Source organism: Triplophysa dalaica, chromosome 19 (genome assembly GCF_015846415.1).
Source record: "Triplophysa dalaica isolate WHDGS20190420 chromosome 19, ASM1584641v1, whole genome shotgun sequence".
Lineage (NCBI taxonomy): Eukaryota > Metazoa > Chordata > Actinopteri > Cypriniformes > Nemacheilidae > Triplophysa > Triplophysa dalaica.
In genome coordinates this window covers 16,659,179-16,680,484 of record NC_079560.1, presented here as the reverse complement: position 1 = coordinate 16,680,484, position 21,306 = coordinate 16,659,179, and the positions used below count along the sequence as shown (strand labels likewise).

The following is a 21,306-nucleotide window of genomic DNA, read 5'->3' as shown; positions in this document are numbered from 1 at the left end:
CACTGTGCATTATTTCTTCTGTCGAGGCACTCTTGCCCGTCAATCGTTACAGGTTTCAAGCTCACCGCCCTCATCTCTCCAAACTGATGTGCTGCGTAAACAACTTATCTGTTAGCCAACCATCTTGTGATATCGTGTCAATTCTAGACGCCATAATTTGATAACCTGCCGCCCTTCCATTGACCGACCATGTTTGAACCCTCAGGATTGATCAATTGCTAACGCAATCCGCAACTCTATTCTAGTGCAGTAGACAAGTCCACCTTTGTTGAGTCCAAGACAAGGCCAAGACAAGGACTAGTCAAGAAAGAGTCAAAAAAGGTTTGAGTCCAAGTCAAGTCCAATTCCAGAGAGGTTTGAATCCAAGTCAAGACCCACTCCAAATAAGACGGTCCAGACAGAGACAGAATCCACTTAAAATATCAACACCACATACTTTATTTCTAATGATCAAAAAGCTAATCAAATTAGGTCATTTTATTTACTTTAGGTATAGTAATTTCATCAAAGTCACATAAAGCTAAGAGCAACGTCAGATTTTCAGTCATTTTATTGTAGTGTAACAATCACATTCTGGGCTGCCAATGGAAATGTTCACATTCTCAGCTTGTTTACTTGTTAGTGATAACTGCACTGAATCAACATCACTTTTGCTACCACAATAAATGTTGAAAGAATGTAGAAGTTTCAACAAACATCATTGTTGTGATCAGTATTTTCTTTTGTTGGGTTCTTGATTCTTGTGTTTTAACGTTAGGTTTTCATTTTCAACGAAAACTTAGTTTTTCTTAGTATTTCTGTTTCCTGTGTCCCACTTCAGAGGCTGCATCAGGTCGCACTGCACAGATGCAGGCGACATCACTTCCTCAAGCCCCACTCGCGGCATTATTTAGAAGAGGCGGGGAGTTAGCATAAACGACACCAAACAAAACTAAGTCTGACACAGAGAAAGGGACCGATGGCCGGCCAGCCGGGGTTCGTCTTTGGGAGAAAAAGAAGACAAGAAATTTGGAAAAACTTTCATTACATAGAAGTGGAAGAGAAAACAGGTTGTGTTGTGGAAAAAGACGGGAAGAAATGCGGCCACAAAATCACAGGAAAAAACACCACAAACCTTAATAGACATCTCAAGGGATTCCATAATGAAATTGAGGCAAGTCAAGACATTAACGTAACATTACTTTCTATTTTAGAAAGCTCATGCCAACTCATGAGGCTGTGGTTAATGTGTCTCATTTTACGTCAGCTCTCGACGGTAGGCTTAAAACCTTAGCCACTGGAAAGCTGAAGGTGTAGACTTTTAACAGTTTGACAAATGTGGGTTTTATGGCACCAGAGAAAAGAAAATATCAGAATCAGAATATATCAAAAATATAGCCAAAGAGTAATGTGTACTGGATAGTTTTTTTTTGTGACAACCAGTCTTAAAATAACACATCCAGGAGGTTACAGTTTATGTAGTTGCTGTTGAGACTGCTGGTTATTTGGTTCAGTAGTTGGTCAAATTCAGTACTGTATGTTCTTTTCTGTCAACGAATTCCAATGTATGCAGCCAGTGCTTCACATCCCATTATTTCTCTCTGAGGTCCAAACCATTTGTAGTGTTACAACTTTCTCTTTATTTTAAACTGTACTTTATTATTATTTTTCTGGCATTGTCATATGATCCTATTTTATTTTATTTATTGTTTTCATATATTTTATTTAAATTTATGTGTGTATACTTAAATATGTTGTAAATTCAAATCAGACCGTCTTCCGTGTCTGGAATGGATGTATTCTTGAGTCTATAAGGTAACCATATTATAATAAGATAACCTCGTTTGAAATAGGTTCAGCTAAAATAGAATTTTGGTTCCATCTATACTACTAGGTCCTTATACTATATTGACTGGGTTAAATAGAATTCCATTACTAAAAAGAGACTAAAATACAATTTTCATTGACTAAAACTAGAGCAAATGTCATCAGTTTTCGTTGAATAAAACTAGATGAAAATAGTCACGGATAATTCTGATTAAAATAAGACTAAAAAGCTCAGACTTTTAGTCATCTTAAACCTGACTAGACTTAAAAGAGTATGAACGTGACTAAAAGTAATAAAACTAAAATGACAGCTTGATACAAAGACTAGACTACAATTTAAATTTAAACAGGACACCAAAAATCGCACTTGTCGAGACCAATAAGATGATTTGGCGAGTCCTATGACAGAGTCAGAGACAAGTCCGAGTGTAGATATCAATGAGTCCAAGACACGTCCGAGACTACAGAAAAACGTCCAGACTCAAGTACTACAGCACTACTCTATTTCTCATTCTGATTAATGCTAGTTGAAATCATAATAACACTATAGCTCACAATCTGGCCCGCCTCCAATCCCAAGTGACTCTGATTGAAATGATGAGTGGGGGATGATTAATAAAGAAAAGAAATGCAGAGTAGAAAATTGACTGGTGGGGAGGTGAAAATTAGCGAGGTGTAGTCAACACATACTGTAGTTATGGTTTATGCGGCTGTTAGACCAGATGAGTGAAAGGTAGAGAAATGACAGAGGTCTCCATCCCACTCAGTGCCCAAAGCTCGCTATAGGTAGTGGGCTGAATTTTTATGGACGAGTCCGGGTCATTAAATGCCTGTGAGCCAGCAGCCTCCAAAAAGTCTGCAAAGAAGATAAGTTAAGCTATGGGGAAAATGTGAGTCTGTGACCTCGATTTGCTTGACCTAAAATTAATTCCGTCCTTATCTTTGACTTTGAGAGTCTACTGTTTTTCCTTTCGTCTCTTCAACTTCAAGCTCAGCTGCCAATAAAAGTAACTGAACAAAGACAAAAACGGCCTTCTTTGATGAGGGCATCTCCCCTTCAAGCTAAAGGTTATCAACATTTATTTGAGGTGGATTTGGCAAACAGTCAAGACAAAGCCTTGAAGCAACTAAAACAATTAACATTATCTGTGTGTCTGACAACTACTTTCATAAAATGAATTCAATATATTGCCAGGTAACAAATAACAACATCTTGTTTGTTCCCAAAAAAAATTCTCTAGCACGACAGCTGCAAGAGGTGAATCATTATGAGCCAGTCTGGTTTGAAGAGCTGTAGGCTAGACCTCACCTCTGCTTCTTCACTTCACATATCGCTGTCCATTCACAGCTTGTAGTGAGTGACAACCTCTTGAATTGCCCTGTAGAGGCTTCATAACATTAATACGGCTCACCTAGTTTACCCTAGTGTCAAAATCTATTAACCCCCAGTTCTATAGTCTTTTCTGGTTGTGTGGCTGAATGGCAGTGATTTGAACCTGTGATGAAATCTCAAAACCACCTACTTTATGGTTTATTTAGTGCTTCATTTTTAACAGGTTCAAAAACCCTTATGATGCCTATACATTTTTGGACCGTGACGTCGCCCGGCATGGCGCAGCCGGGGCCCCACCCTGGAGCCAGGCCCGGGATTGGGGCTCGTATGCGATGTCATGTGCGCCTATGGGCCAAACGGCAGTGTAGAGAACTTCTTGGAGACTCTGGGAGGGGTGCTGGAAAGTGCTCAGACTGGGGACTCCGTCGTTCTGCTGGGGGACTTCAACGCCCACGTGGGCAGCGACAGTGACACCTGGAGGGGCGGGATTGGGAGGAACGGCCCCCCTGATCTGAACCCGAGTGGTGTTCTGTAATTGGACTTCTGTGCTAGTTACAGCTTGTCCATAACGAACACCATGTTCAAGCATAAGGGTGTCCATCAGTGCACATGGCACCAGGACACCCTAGGTCGGAGGTCGATGATTGACTTTGTGGTTGTTTCATCGGACACTCGGGTGAAGAGAGGGTGAACTGATCAACAGCTGGTGTTGAGTTGGATCTGATGGCGGGGGAGGAAGCTGGACAGACTCTGCAGATCCAAACGTACTGTGAAGGTCTGTTGGGAACGTTTGGCCGAATCCCCTGTCAGAAAGATCTTCAACTTCCACCTCCGGTAGAGCTTCGACCAGATCCCGAGGAAGTCTGGAGATATTGAGTCCGAGTGGACCATGTTCTCCACCTCCATTGTCAACGCCGTCACTCGGAGGCCATAATAACTTTCGAGGCGGCAATCCCCGAACCCGGTGGTGGACACCAGAAGTAAGGAATGCTGTCAAGCTGAAGAAGGAGTCTTATCCGGCCTGGGTGGCTTGTGGGACTCCCGAGGCAGCTGACGGATACCGACAGGCCAAGCGGACTGCAGCCCGAGTGGTTGAGGAGGCAAAAACTCGCGCCTGTGAGGCGTTCGGTGAGGCCATGGAGAAGGACTATCGGGCGGCCTCGAAGAGATTCTGGCAAACCGTCCGGCGCCTCAGGAGGGGAAAGCAGTGCCCTTCCAACGCTGTTTACAGTGGAGGGGGCAGCTGTTGACCTCGACCGGGGATATCATCGGGCAGTAGAAGGAATACTTTGAGGATCTCCTCAATCCCGCATTCACGTCTTCCATTGAGGAAGCAGAGGCTGAGAGCTCGGAGGCAGGCTTGGAGGCTGACTCGTCCATCACCCGGGCAGAAGTCACCGAGGTAGTCAAGAAACTCCTCGGTGGCAGGTCACCGGGGGTGGATGAGATCCGCCCCGAGTACCACAAGTCTCTGGATGTTTTGGGACTGTCTTGGCTGACACGCCTCTACAGCAGGGACAGTGCCTTTGGACTGGCAGACCGGGGTGGTGGTCCCTCTTTTTAAGAAGGGCGACCGGAGGGTTTGCTCCAACTATCGGGGATCACACTTCTCAGCCTCCCTGGGAAAGTCTATGCCAGGGTACTGGAGAGGAGAATCCGGCCGATGGTAGAACCTCGGATTCAGGAGGAACAGTGTGGTTTTCGTCCCGGTCGTGGAACACTGGACCAGCTCTATACCCTCTCCAGGGTGCTGGATGGTTCATGGGAGTTTGCCCAACCAATCCACATGTGTTTTGTGGATTTGGATAAGGCATTCGACTGTGTCCCTCGCTGCATCTTGTAGGGTGTAGGGTGCTCTGGTAGTATGGGATTCGGGACCCTTTGCTAAGGGCTATCCGGTCCCTGTACGACCGGAGAAGGAGCTTGGTTCGCATTGCCGGCAGTAAGTCAGACTTGTTCCCAGTGCATGTTGGACTCCGGCAGGGCTGCCCTGTGTCACCGGTTCTGTTCATAATTTTTATGGACAGAATTTCTAGGTGCAGCCAGGGGCGAAGGGTGTCGGATTTGGGGATCACACGATTTCATCTCTGCTCCTTGCGGATGATGTTGTCGTGCTGGCCCCATCAGACCAGGACCTTCAGCATGCACTGGGGCTGGGATGAGAATCAGCACCTCCGAGGCCGTGGTTCTCTGTCGGAAAAGGGTGGCTTGCCCACTTCAGCTTGGTGGAGAGTTCCGTCTCAAGTGGAGCAGTTCAAGTATCTGGGGGTCTTGTTCACCAGTGAGGGAAGGATGGAACGGGAGATTGACAGACGGATCAGTGCAGCTTCTGCAGTAATACGGTCGCTGTACCGGTCTGTCGTGGTGAAGAAGGAGGTGAGCCACAAGGCGAAGCTCTCGATTTACCGCTCAATCTACATTCCTCCTCTCACCTATGGTCATGAGCTGTGGGTCATGACTGAAAGCACGAGATCCCGGATACAGGCGGCCGAAATGAGCTTTCTCCGCAGGGTGGCTGGGCGGTCCCTTAGAGATAGGGTGAGAAGCTCGGTCACTCAGGAGGAGCTCAGAGTAGAGCCGCTGCTCCTCCACATCGAGAGGTCCATTACTTGACTAAACTTGTTTCTCCAATACTTTGAATTTAGACCATGAAAGCTCAATCGCTAGATGTCAATGTAAGAAACTGTTTATTTAAGTACGACCAAACTACAGGACCCATTCAACAAATAGTTTAATTGATAAAATGACAAACAAAAAATTCAACAAATATTTTATTTAATACAATTATTATACAACAAATAATAATATAAACTAATATTGACACAAATTAAATAGAATATAAATAGTTATATTATCTGTCATGATTCTTTCCTTGTCCTTTTTTTCTAGTACTGTGGACAGAGTCGTGACAGTACCATGTATTTGGTGCTTGTTGTGTTCTGTGTGGAGACACTTGCCTTTGTTATGACTTTGCGCCACTTGTCTCTTAGCCCCAACCCCTTATCTCCCGTAATCTCACCCTTAGTGTTGATTCCCATCACCTGTCCGTCACCTTCCCTATGTAATTATCCTTTGTTAGTTTCCCCTACTTAAGGCCCTCTTGTTTTTTTGTCCCGTCCTGGCTCGTTTTGATCAATTCCCTGTTACCTTCTCCCTCTTACACCTAACCAGTCCTCGTAAAGAGCCTTGTTAGTTCCAGTTTTGTTCTTGTGTTGCCCCCTTGCGGGAAAAGTTTATTTTGTTGTTATTATTCTACCCCTGGTTCCTTGTTTATTTTCCTATTTACCCTCTCTTGGGTTTTTATTTTATAATTAAAGTATTTTTTGTCAAGCTTAAACTGTCTGCGTTTGGGATCTCTACACAACCTTGACAATTATTAGACACCAGACAAAAACAGACCGGAAGATAACTGCAGTCTAGGCGCACGTCCAATGAAACTGTCTGTAAACATGATTTTTGACCAGTAACATTTTTTACAACACAAATGTGATTTAATAGAGGTAAATTACAAACATTTAATTTATTTAAATTGTTTGTGTTGCTTGTCATTTGGAGAAAGTCAACATCTAGTATTTTTTACATACTTTTCTCAGGCTGTTTATGTACCCAAATAATGTTGTTGGGCCACTAGACATAAATAAAAATTCTGGTTAAGATCATCAAAGGCTATATTGTTTTGTGTATATCTTTTTAAACATAAGAATTAAATGAACACACAGAAAGAATAAAATAAGAAAACCACTTGACCCATGTCGTCATGGTCTAGAAAGTTGGATAGACGGCATAATTTATTAACATGAATAGAACCATAAGAGTACCTTGTGCCCTTGAGCTATTTGGTTTGAAGAGAAGGTCACTCAAATGTTTTACAAAATTTATAATTTGTCCTTTCTAAGGACACTGAGGCCATTCTGTCCAATGCTTGCTTTTCATTGCCAGACATGACCTGGCCAAGTCTCGCTCGAGATAACCGTATACATAAATTTGACTGTCTAGCTGGCACAAACTCCTTTGTGCATTCATCCCTCCTGCATGCTGACCACATGCAAATTTCAGTTGGGATTGTCAAATAATCCTACTTCAGAGGATAATCAAACTGCTGAATCATCGAAGAAAGCCAAATGCTAAGGCTTCTGTGAGTGCAGACACCTTTCTCCCTGCTAGAAAAAAGCACAGCTTTTCTACAGTCATCCAAGTTTGACGTGTAAATCTGGATTTTTCACTTCTTTCCAGACCAGCCGTAAAGAGTAAAAGAGGCTCCGAGCTCCCAGCACATGAGAGGCTGAAGTAAAGGCGTAAAGTCTCTTTGGAGACAGTCACAGTTAAGAATTCATCTTGTTATATGCCTCGCTCTGTCAAAGTGATACTAAAAACAAGAGGTAAACGGGGCAAGGTTAATAACAGGGTTAATAACAGCAGTCCATGGTTGATGAGTCGTAATGAATATCAGGTGGTCAAATGTCATTTAATTTCCAGAATTCTTCCTTGACCTTTATAAATAATGAAATAAAAAATGTTTTAAAAAATCCATTTAAGTATGCTCTTTTTAGATAAAAGAGACAGCTTGTTTTGATATCTTGGAAATAGCCCCTTTCTTTAAAAGTCAGGAATAATGGATGGTTCTGAGGAACAAAAGCACAAACTAATAGTTCCTCCCATAAACTTTAATCACTTTGGCACAATTTCATTAAAGTTACACACTAATGCAAAACATCAATCTTTTCTTCAAGCGAGTAGATGAAAAGCTAAAGAAAAAGCAGACATGATTGAGACCACACACCACTTCACCTCTTCGCAAACTGTTGTCAAAAGGGCAGAAGTGTTGAAAGTGGGCATAATTTCTTGCTCTGAGCTTTGCATTTGGAGCTATAATGTAACTTTGGCTAAGTGAAGCTCGCAGGCTAGCGGAAAATGGCTCCCTTGAGGGAGGAGTCTTCTGGAGCTCAAGGACCTCCTGCTTCCAGTACTTAACCTGCCATGTTTCTTATCTGCCACTGCTCTCATTACCATGGCCTTGCCAAGAGATCTGGGCAACTGTTTTCAAATCTTTTATGTGGTTTTCAATCTGTTCCAGTGTATTTTGCTGCTGCTTTTCTACACGCCTTGTCTCTCAGGGGTTAGGCTACACATAGACTACCATATAAGTTCATTTTTTCGTACTGTTGACTTGTAATTTATATCTTTTAAATATGAATCAAATGATGTCATAATTTATTAAAAAATTAAAGCCAAATTTCCACAACCTCAAAGGCCTGGAAAATGTACACCCTTTTCACAAGTGTGGCTATTCCATGAAACACACAAAAGCACTCTAATAGTGCACCATGTCTTGTGAAGCCATGCAATAGCTTTGCGTGAGTAACAAGACTGAAAAAAATTATATTCGCTATAGTCTTCACGAGGGCATTCAAATCAATCAAATACCATTTACAAATCAAAGCATGTGGCCTGTTGGGTAAAGCACATGATATAAAATGTTGTGCAGTGGCACCTATTGGTGATTTGAGTCTGGTTTGAGTCATTTACAGATCCTTGTCACTTCGCTATCACTTCTATTGTTCAGATATCCCTGTAACTTCCCTGCTATGTCAAATTTAAAGGCAAAACTTACTTAAAATTGAATTAAAAAATCTTATTTGAGTTTGTGTTCATTCAGACATGGCACATCTTTCCACAAATAACAGGTTCACAATTTCGGTCTGTTCCTACCACAAAATAATATCAAATACCACTTAAATCAAATTTGTATTGTATGTAAAAGGCCTGTATAAACAGCATGCATTCATCAGTAACCGAGCACAGTAAATCACAGATCTTGAACAACATGAAGGTGACTAAAGGATTTCATTTTTCATTACATTAGAATTTCATTTTGGTCTGATTTATTTCTTTTCAACATCTGGATGAAAAGCTGCAACAAGAGGTTTAATAAACTGTCGTGCTGCTTTGAAGGGGTTTAAAGAGCAACATGTAACTGCAGGACATTCATGATGGCTTGAATTCATGCCCAAAACGCTTCATGTTTGCGCACCGAAGTCTCTCTCTTTTGCTCTCCCTCTCTCTACCTTAATAAACACGCACACATCTCGCACCCATTCCTTCTTTAAAATGAAAAGCAAGCTTACATATCTGGATGGGAGAATTTAGTGTATCAATTACTTCGTGTTGAAGATGAAAGCAAATCGAAAAATATGTATGTACTAAATCTAAATCGATTTGTCATGTAGGAAATTCAACAGACAGAACAAACGTGAGAGCCAAGTCGTATCAATATTTGACAAATCATATTTCCGACACAAAGCTAGTTTGTTTTATATTGCAATAATTATATTATGGGCTAACGTGAATATAACAAATATTAATACGTATGCAAACATCAAGATCACTTCAGGATTTCGTTTGGAAATAAGATGCAGCAAGTTTCGATTCATGTCAAGGTTATTCGTTGTTACGAAATAAATTCATTTTCTTTCACCTTTCCCGTCAGCAAAATAAGCGATTATAAATGAACAACTTAGAAAGTAAAAACTCGTTCACTTTCACCTCAGTAAAACAAGAGATTTACGTCGCGTTCTTACAAGAGCGTTAGTGAGCTACCGTTCGATAAAGTCAATGAAATTCGGCTTGTTGAAAAGAAATGATACGGAAAAACGCTATTAAAACTATCTTCATGAAATGTTTTGACTGATACATCCTCTCTTGACTCGTAAGCCTTGTCTGTGATAAGCGTTCGCTGCCTGGTCAGGTTTACCTCAGCGCATCTGTGTCTGTTGTGGTGAAAAAAGACCTGTTAAACCTTCAAACAAATAACGTGTTCCTCACAAAACACAGTTAGCAGTGAATCAAACACTGCGGCTTTTTACAAGGACGTGTCTTTTACGACGTTTCCCTATCTCCAAATCTACATGACAAGCATTTTACGCACCATTCAATCATTACTGTATGAAACGCACCTCACCAGAGAGAAATCCTTGTCTTTTTCCCGATGGACTTCAGACACTTTCGGAGCTCTGGCTGTTGCTCTTCCCCTTTGTGTTTCCACTTATTGTCCAGGTTATTCTTTCACGTCCACTGAGTGAATTTTAAAGTATTTGCCTCAGATGCTGAAATGAAGGGAAGTGGGTGAGGGCTGGTAAACGCTGGAAAGCCTGCCCTCTTCAAACTAACCTTCCCGCCCCCTCCTTCCATCACGCGCAGATTGGTGCTGGATGGCGACAAATTTCCCGCTTGGAGGAGGGTTTAAAAACCTTCGCGAGAGGATCGTGTCAAAGCAACAGAGTAGATCAAGGCATGTCCCCTATCGGTAAGTTTAGCCCAGTTTAAGAAATATTCTAGTTGAAATGAAAACTAAGGTCTGTGTCCTAATTTACATTTCAATAATTTGAGAAAAAAACAAGCTTGGTATGAAAGTTTGACACATATGATACCTGTCAATGTGTCAAACATAAAATAATCCTTATGAATTTAAAACCGTGGGACGCTAATGCTGTAAGGAATTCTCATAGCATTAGAGATGTCAAACATGCTGCTATTTTTTTATTTATTTCTTATTTAAAGAAGGTAGGCTGTAGACAACATTGCATCTTTACATGTTGACTTACAGTTCAGTCTGATTTTTACACAAAGTTATTTTTATAGTCATTTTTGGACCAAAACAAAGACATTAATGTGAAATTCAATGTATGGAAATGAGCTGCACAAATATGTTCTATATTTCTCTTTAAAAAAGTGAAATGTCATCAGGTTAAATAATAATGACAAAGTTTTCTGTGCATGGGCTCTTTTTAAATAGCCATTTATTTTGGTTACAGATGTGAACTTTGCTTTCTGGTATTACGGGAGAGGCATTATCATGCTACCGAGCAGTTCACGAGTTCGTCTGCCCATTCAGCCATAATAGATAATGGTGAACAAACCTGGCTTGCCGTCCTCGAAAGGGGCTCCGACCCGTTGCTCGGCTTGAGCTGAAAGCTTAACCCCCCTTGTAATACAACTGCACAGAGGATGAATAAGAGGAAAGTAGGAGGAGATGGGGAGGAGGAGGGATGCCATAAGAACTGAAACTGGGGTGGCACGGAGACTGCGACTTATTAATGCTCTTAATGATGGTTGACAGGACTTTCATTTGTATACACCTCTGAGTGCACTATTAGTATAATTGGCCATTTATTCTTAGATTTTTTTTTTACATTTTATATATGCTTGCCTAATAATACTGCATGATGCTATTTACACCAAAAATAAGTGCTTTGAAAAACAGCACCTGTCACAAAAACACACTAAACACATAAAAGGATCAAAGAAATGGTGTCGTACACATCTTTTATAACAGCCTAACACAGTAACATTAGCCTAACCAATGGTAGAGGGGTTTGGGCAATGAGTCATTATTTTTATAATTACGTTTGATGCCACTAGGGACACAGAAATGTCCCACTGCGCCTGAAAATTACCTTAATATTAATGGCAAGAACACACTACTTAGGGTCATATATGCAGCAAACAAGCCTGTCTTGGTACATTGCCTTTTGAATGGACATATGTGTTGATATGTCCTTAATAAGGAGCTTTATTTTGTTTGCATCGCTACAATATGCCCTTGGTCATGTATTTCCGCACAAGCTGCTTACAGTTGTTTCTGAATAAGTCTGAATAGCCCTCTGAAATCAAAAGTTTCTGAATGAGTTTATTCAGATTAGCAGAATTAACAGTGTTTGTGTGTCGATATCAACTCTCCCTACAGTAAATCACCAATATCATTTGATTTCCAGTCCTGCACGGTGAATGAGGTAACTAATCAGGCACTTGTCTGCACACTCCAGGTTGCCACCACAGTTGATAAAGAGAAGTCTATATAGGGAACCCTAAAGAAATAATTATTGCTTTCAAAGCACTTTGCATTGGAGCTCATCTTTTGCATACACAGTAGAATACAGTGTTATTTTAGGTTGGCTACAACCTTATCTCACCTCAGAATTTCAGGTTTTTCACAATTTTTCATTATTTATTTCCTTACTGTGGGGTACAAAGTCACTGAATTTAAACTGGTGGGGACTTGACCAAATGATCAAGTGAGATGATCATAGTAACAGGGTGTCAGGGTGAGAAAAGGTCTTTAAAAAGTATTAAAATTAAGAAAATGTGATAACATTTCCAATAAACAACTATAGTATAATAACTATTATAAAAGAAGACTAAAATATGATTTTAAGAAGTTTTTAATTTAGGTATCAGATATCTTCAAAAGTCTACTAAAAATCCCTATTTTGATTATTTAAAATGATAAAATATCAGAAAATAAGTGTGGTCCATCCCTACTAACCTTTTATACAATTCAAATAATCTCACCAAGCCCATCATTTACTTGCTATTTTTGTTTTAAAAGTTTTAAAATATTAGATATACAGTATTATTGATATTTTTCAGAACATGGTTGTTTTTTACAGTCAGATCATATTTTAATGTTTGTTATATTCATTGAAATTCTCTAAATATTAATATACAGTATATATACAGTTTATATGTATATGTATATATATATATATATATATATATTATGTGGAATATACTGTATGTGGGAGAATGTTTGTGCAGTCATTTCATTCGGTCTGAATACAATAATGGGGTGCCCTACCTGCCAACAGCCGTGACATAAATGAAAAAAGACGATTTTACAATAATATTTATATCTGAATTTATTTCTTACAGATCTGTGTTTAGGTAAAAAAAACATTTTTTTTTAATACCGTGAACCATTATCAATATTTCTCACCAATTTTAGATAAAAAAAATAGCTTCTATTAGCATTTTTTTGGAGCAAATGCAAACTGGAGAAATAGGTCAAAATAACAGAAAAGATGCTCTGTATTTCTTTTCATACCTCAATTTCTGCAAAGAAACAAGTTCATATTTACTTTTAAAGGGGTCATATGACACAGCTAAAACAAATATTATTGTTTGTTTTAAATGTAGTGCAATGTGTATACACGATTTAATGTTCAAAAATGCTGTATTTTCCACATGCCGTGCATGTTTTTATCTCCTTCATGCCCCGCCTCTGAAAAGCAAGGTGTGCCATGATTGGCCAGTAAACCAGTGCCTAGTGCTTGGTCGAATACCGCAGGCAAGTGATGGAAATGTAACGCCTCTTACCATATTTGGAACATCAGGTTCCAAAGCATTATAGTGACAGCTTACTTGCGTATACATTTGGGCGGTCTTAATCAAATCATACCAAGAACTGAAGCAGATATGTGGGTTACACAATAATTATAATTACATTATGGTTCCAAGCCCTGGTGACTATACATTACAGCTACATTACTTCATTGCTGTTTTATCATTTTTATTGTAAATAGCAAAATAGCTTTTTCAAAGTCTGGATGCCTGCCTGTCGCACTCCCGTCATCATCGAACTGAAACCTATAAGCGCCTGTGCGGAATTAACTACCAAAGCCACTCCATGGAAAGCCTCCAGCCTTAAGCTAAAAACTCGTAGAGGCCAATGCACTCGCTGCGGCTTCAGCGGATTGGGCGGAACGCAGGCAAGGAGACTAGAAACCAGATATGATTGGCTGAGGTGCCTCTTGTGATCCATGTTAGCCTTTATGCTCCAATTGTAAGTATTATAGACCCATACATCTCCCTATTACAAGACAAACTTTGGTACTACCAGCAAAAACAAAGCATGGAGAGAGAAACAAATGCGTTCTGTAGATGGAAATACCATAATTATCTTGACTTTATTTCTGTCAAAGCCCAGAACATTGGTGTGCGATGTCGGTCATGCAGAGATAAGCAAAACCCTCTCTCCCTTGAAAAACAACCTGAAAGGGCAATACAGCACGGTTAAACTTCTCAAAAAGTAACGTCACAGGGCACGGAGAACAATGAGTCAACTTCTGTCGAGTACCAGGCTGGCATTAGCAACATTTTATATTTGGACAGACTAGTTTTTGCAGCTCTAACGCTGTTATATTTGTTATATGATGAAGAAATCATCATAGAAATTTGCAGAAGCACTAGTTTAGATGTACAAGTTATAAGAAAGAAGAGACTTTTTACATTATGGAGTATGCACGTTCAGAAATACTACAGTTAACATATGAAAAATGTTGTCACAGAGTTTTATAATTAATATTATTTATGACAGCTTTTATTATGAAATAAGCAGAACGATTTAAATCATTAAAGACAGAGTTGCGAGATCGAGTATGCACTTCCCAATAAGGTTTATTTTCATGAGAAGGCTAGAGAAGAGTTTTTTTTTCTTGGGCGGGGGTGTAGTTATGTAACTTATGTAACTAATTACTTTTGAAATAATGTAATCGGTCCCTATAAACAATACAACACATTGTAAAAAATATTAGTCAACTGTAGTGGAGTAGGCGGGGCGAGACCATGGTTCGAGACCGGTGAGTAATTGTTAATGAGCGCCCGCCTTTGGCGCACCGGTCTCGTATCACGTAGGAGATCGGGAGCATATACGAGAACGAGCGACCGGACCGTCGATGAGAGAGGACCGGGCCCGAACATGGTCTTTTTACTTTGTTATTATTTTGATGAAATGTTTAAATGTCTTCCGGTTCCAGTCTCCTTTCATCCTTTTAATGAACCTTGTGAAATCAACATAACAAGAAACGAGTTAACTAATATTTTTAGGTTAAACCAACAATTGAACAACACATAGTTCTCTTACAGATATTTTTGTATTTAGGAAACGTTCCTAAATAAATGTTTATGTCATAACCTCAATTTTTATTTTGATGTGTCTAGTCATGCTGTCAGTCTTTCACATTACTGTTGGATGAGTTTACGTCACTACTGAAGTTACATTTTGTTGAAATTCAACATACACTGGACTTGAATAGCCACATCTACATCTAGAATCGTCTCTTAATTTTTTTCTGCAGCTGCATAACTCCTCACACTCTGCTCGTGGACATCAAATCTCATCAGCATCTTTAATGAGGCTAAACTGTATGTGCTTTGTACTCAATGGTGAATGCTGGGTTGTTTTGGTAAAATACGAAGAAAAACTACCCATTGGGTTATAAAATATGCTGGGTTGTTTCAATAAAAAATGATGGAGCGTTTTAATCCATGATTCATTTTATAACTTTTATAAGGCTTGTCCTTATTTTACCCAACACTTGGTTGAAACAACCCAGCATTTAGCTATACATACAGATTCCTGGCTTGCACACTGAATATGTCCCAGGTTTGGCAAGCTTAGAGTTCTGTTTGGTTTGGCAAGTCTGAGTCACCTTTAGAAGAGAACAGTATTATTGCTAAAGTGCCAAGTTTACTTCATGATGCTCATAGGCGCACTATTTTAGTAGTAATTTCCCCCCCTAGAGGTAACAAAACAATATCAAAGGTGTAGTTTCATGATGCTGTAAAAGGGCTTGAAATACTTTGAGAAAATAAATCTGATGGGACGTCCACATTTTCTATGAGACTCACTGTATTGCCATGAGGTGTGCTAGACCACATCTGTGGGGTGGCAAGTCAGGTCCAGGTCCCATATGCAAGAAATATGAAACGGGCCCCATCCGTCTGTTAGGGACTGCGTTGCACATTACTGGACATCGGTTGTTTACTCGGGTGCCTTATTTAAATGTTGACGTGCGTCTATCGCACTCAAAACGGCAGACATCAAGGGAGTGCAAACTACCAAGTGCCAGAAGGAGGGACACAGCCAGCATTTTGCATGTGGTTTTACACACAGCATCTGAACGGCCCTAACGTTTATATGACAATACAATTGTCAAACATCAAACATTTAGTTACTTACTGTACATCGCGTTGGCTCTTTCACCCTCTGTGTCTGTCAAAAGAAAATCCCGCCTTCTTTCATTTTTTTGGCCACCTCAATCAGATTGACATTGAAAAGCTCATTCAGAGTCTATATAAATTAAACTTCATTCCGTTTCGACACAGCAAGGTAAGCAAAGTACATTACACAATAATCATAGAGTGTAAATGATTATATTTGTTTAAATTATTTAATGGATACCAACTTATGGGGACAATAAAGACCTCCCTACGACCTCTTACCTCACCATACACTTTAGTATTAAACACCTGTCAGCCAATTAAAAAATATTTTCTTAATTTTGTTAATAAATGCCCTGTATGATCTGATATGTGATGTGAAAATGTAGAAGACTTGCATTTATATGTAGCGTTAGAACTATTTGTCACACGTTTCTCACTACACAACTGAAACTCCTGGCAAAGTGGTGTTGTTTATACACTTTCTGGTCCCACTAACATATGTCCATAGGTAGATCATATCTGATATCAGAAATCTAGTCATTTTTACAATATTGTATGGCCATGAATAAATCTTGGATGCAGGCCCCCCCGGGCCCGTATGAACATACACACCCTGCAAACCGACACTACACCACTGGAATGACATCAACGTTTGTGAGATAAATAGACAGTACTGCTTATAAATAGATTTCACAATACTTTGATGTTATATGCCGACTAGTCTGGACGTCAAACACACTTATGATTTCTACGGCAGTAAAAGGATGGACAATGCGCCATTTACAGGTGATGCAACAAGGAGTGTTAATGTTAATGTTAAACTGGTTAACATTGTCAGAAACATGTGGCTTAATGTACAGTAAGTACCCAATACAAAATATATGACGCCATGCTAATTTCTTTGGATATTTTAATTCAAAAATCGTACATCTGGTTCCTTCAACAAACATTTTTTATGAAGCATATGTTATGATGCATATGTATAATACAGCACTGAAAAAGTAATAGTTGACTGATGTAATTGTTCTGAAGAACACTGATTAAATTTTGAAATGTGAAAAAACATCTCAATGCCCAGATTTACCTGGCATTGACTTTCCTTCAGACATCTGTGATTTCGTCGTGTATTTGCATAAAAAGGCTATCAAGCTCGTAGTATATTTCCAACAGTTGGAAATGTTCCACGTCTCCTTGGCTCCCAGCGTCTGCCCATTAATCATCACTCCTCGCGTGAAGACAGAACAGGATTTCCAGTATGCAACGGTGGCTGACTGCTCAGCCTGTGGATTATTATTGCTGCCCTGACAACTGTAAGACTGCTTGAGTTGCCAATGAGTTTATGCAGTGTAAAGAAAAGTCCATGAAACTTAATGGTCTTTGCTCTAGTCTTTTCTGGATCTTTAAACAAAACACCCTTCAAACAACCTAGAGTGCCATAATCCACTGCCATACTATTTTTCGTAGTATTTTAATTACGTTGGACCACCCTTGTAAAATTATCTCATTTTCGGTAAGAATTTGATCTGCTATGGTAGTCTATAATGTCTGAGAAATGTGAATTCCTAAATTTTTTCCAAATCTCTTATCACAACAAAGAAATGTATACAGGTTTAGAACAACTTGAGGGTGAGTTCTGCAAATGATGAAACAATTTTAATTTTTGAGTAGAGTATCCTTTTAAAGTTTATTAAAAGTGGACATTCCAGCAATGTTATTACAACGCCTGGTGCATGTGTCATGTTTTTTCAGTGGTCCACCTGGAAACAAAGCTAAATTGGTTGCTTTACATACCGGTCGGCCTCTGTCATTGGTCAGTAAAAGTTGCTATTGAGTCCAGACCTTCAGCCGTCAGACTGAAGGTCTTGGGTGCATAAAAATAAAGACAGAACCATATCAGGGTTACACACAAAGGACACCAAAATAACACAAGTAACATTTATTTCCCATTTATTAAACAACAGAAGATGCAACATTAAAAGACACAACCGTTATTCAATTTTCTCTGAAGTGACGTGTCACAAGGGCACATTTTTTGAAGATGACTTGTCAGGGAATTGTAGTGAGTGGGCCTGGCTGGTTATGGAGTCACAATTTGCAGTGTGCACACTGGCCAAGGGTCATCCAGGACATGGTGCGGGGCGTGTTTTCTTTCTTGGCCTTTGTCAACGCATCACCTCAAGGCGTAAATCTGCGATGACCGAACATGGCTCTCCAAGGCAGCATGAGAACATTGTCTCCTATAATAACCACTAGCCACTGGGGAGGGACAAGATGAATCATTGTTTGCTTTATGGCTAACATGAAGACAACGCGGATGTGCACTGAGTTTAATGAAGTTTGTCTTTGGGTGGCATCTCGATTTTATTGCTTAGCAAATAAAAAAGCACAGTCGTCAATACTTGGATCCCTAGAACTCGGTGAACTACTTCAAAATTGTCATTTTGGCTTAAGCTGGCTTCGCATTGATAGACAGCCCAGGCTAATGCCAAAAACTTGACAGTGAGTTGACACGTGCCTGGGGGGTAGCTACTAATCAAGAACTGGCAATGCTGGAGAACGCTGAGATCTTTACACAATGGCTCAATATGATAAATGGATTCACTGAGGGGATATTCTGCCATGCAATTAAAGCACAAAATCCCAGAGGGATGTATGCTAACTCACACTCGTGTGTACTCTCACTGACTGAGAACACACACCTTCAGGAATAAACTGATAACTTTTGGTTGTCACACTGTGTTGTGGTCCATGCACATTTATGAGTTTCAAGCACTCACTCCACTGGGGATTGAATACGGTTCTTGTTTGTTTGTTATTGCTCTTTTATTTGTTCTACTTTAATTAGAAAAAACTTTGCTTCTCGATGCATTCTACTGGTTTGGGTCTGAAAAGTTTCAAAGGTCTTACTATATGTTTTGCCCTAGTTTTCAACGGAATGCCCAATTCTTGCTTCTCTAATCACAACTTTTTGGAAATTGTCCACAAATGTTTTTGTTGAACTATGTGATCTCATTTCACACTGAAAACCCTAAAATTCATAGTTTATTTCACCCTACATTGTCTAAATTAATTAAATATACATTTCCCTGTTATATGGGACTTTACAAGATGTAAACAAATGAATAGAACCATTTTAACCTTTTTTATAAGATAAGTTTAATATTTACATTTGAATAAAATTGTTCTGTTGGTTGTATTCTGTTCAAACGTTTGTGCCGTTTTAATAAAGAAATCAGGATATTCTTTTGGACCAGCATGGTTTATGTCTTCCTGAAGGGATCTATAAATACACAGTTTTGGATGTACCCTTTTCCTTTTACAAACGTTTTTGTAAATAGCAACCAAAGTTTAGCAAAAAAATGAAGCACATGTAAGAATTATGATGACATTTAAGAAGCATATTAATTTTAATACATTTATTAAATTAAATCAATAGACAAAATGACATCACTCATAATATTGTTCAAGTGTGTTTTCTCACGCTCTCCATTTATTACTGTACCAATATATTTGTGTTTCAATTTGTTCCTACTTTTTGTAAAGCAGCAGTATTTTGTCATATTGTCTCAAAGGAGAGAATAACGATAGAATATGAGGGTATAAACTCATTTCAGCCAATGGAAGGTTTTAATAAAACATTAATCTCCAGATATGATGCTGCTGCAGTATCTTCACTGGCTGTCGGAGATGTTGAGTTTGTAAAAACTTGTGAAAAAACAAGTGTGATGCAACAACAGTCTTCCCAACACACCTTGCACTCTCGGGCCTGGTAAGCAACTTGACAAGAATAATATTTTATCACTTGTTTCCTTTACCCTTTGCATGAATCCAAATCATTTTCAGGTTAAAGTTTGACACTGGGGCAGCCCATTTTATGCCTTATTTAATACTTAATTTATTAAACTAAATTTACTAACTTAAATTGTTGGGGATTGACTTATAAAATCGTATAAAATGGAAAACCAGTATCAGAATCAGTATTTCACGGGGGGCAAGTCTGCAGATTTCACCATGGACAGTAATATGATAATGCTGAGGCTACAAAGTACTACCTTCAATACCCTCAAATTTTATTTTGGCATTAAGAATGTATAAATATCTAAAACTGAATGCAATCAGGAACTGTGCGCAACATGAAAAGTGATAAAGATTTGACTAGTTGTAGAAAATACAGTGATATATTCTGAATATGTGTGACTGTCACTATATTCTAGTAAAATAACATTTTATTAATGCTTGGGCTCTTTTGCATTGCTTATAAACAACCAGAAATAACACCTTCGCAACCCCCTTGGTAACATATATTCAGGTAAAACAATTTTATTTTTACACAAAATACATTAACAATGAAGTGTGACATAATGATTCCACTGTCTGCTCTGGTATATGATGTATGTTGTTGTTTACGATATTCAATACATATTTAATATATATAACAATACAGTCATTGCAGATTTCTGTAGACAGTTGACTGTCTGCAGTGTGGGTGGTGGTGCAATGGGGATGATGTGATCTCTGCTCTTCTAGCCTCAGGCCTTTACATATCTACTCTCTCTCTCTCTCTCTCTCTCTCTCTCGCTCTCTCTCTCGCTCTCTCTCTCTCTCTTACATCTGCCTGTGTATTGAGTGGTGAAACTATACACTCTCCACTTCCTCTTGCCAGACGGCAGTATTTGAATAAAGTAGATTTCCGTGCAGAAAACTGTTTTTGCAGTAAGGGAGCCCCCATCAGAACAACAGCTCACCCTTCTATGCTTATAAGGTAGTTAAAGGGGTCATATGACACGCTAAAACGATATATATATCATCATTGGTTTTTGGATGTAATGCAATGTGTATACACGATTTAAGGTTAAAAATATGCTGTAATTTCCACATACCTTGCATCTTTGTATGTCCTCATTGCCCCGCCTCTCTGAAACGCGGAGATATTTTACAAAGATCATGGGTCTGAAAAGCGAGGTTTGCTATGATTGGCCAGTTAACCAGTGTGTAGTGATTGGTCGAATACTGTAAGCGTGTGATGGGAATGTAACGCCTCTTACCATATTTGTAACATCAGGTTCCAAAGCAATTGTACTGACAGGTATGCCCACCTTACTTGCGTATAAATGTGGGCGGTCTTGGTCAAATCATACCACGAACTGACGTAGATTTGTGGTGGTGTGGTTACAAGAGTTATACAATTTAATTTTGAACTTTTTAATATTAAAAACAGTAAATGTTGCAGGTACATTTCAAAATTTCTCCATGAAGCACTTGTCTGATAAGCAAGACATAATTTACATCCAGCCTATTGTTATCGCAGAATACAACCTGAAGGCTTATTACGCAGCTACTTGTCACATAAGTAACCATAGTTGTGCAAAAAATATTGATTTGAAACA

General features: G+C 39.3%; 1 protein-coding gene across 2 annotated transcripts in view; it reads right to left on the bottom strand.

The window, feature by feature from the left end:
• gabra3 (gamma-aminobutyric acid type A receptor subunit alpha3) overlaps positions 1–10,256 on the bottom strand; it is a 135,545-nt gene extending 125,289 nt beyond the window's left edge. The window contains exon 1 of one of the 2 annotated variants that reach the window (XM_056731536.1): positions 10,093–10,256. The gene's annotated coding sequence lies outside the window, so the exon portion shown is untranslated. The remainder of the gene's footprint in view (positions 1–10,092) is intronic. The other variant, XM_056731537.1, reaches the window with a different exon arrangement.
• Positions 10,257–21,306: the final 11,050 nt, after the last annotated feature.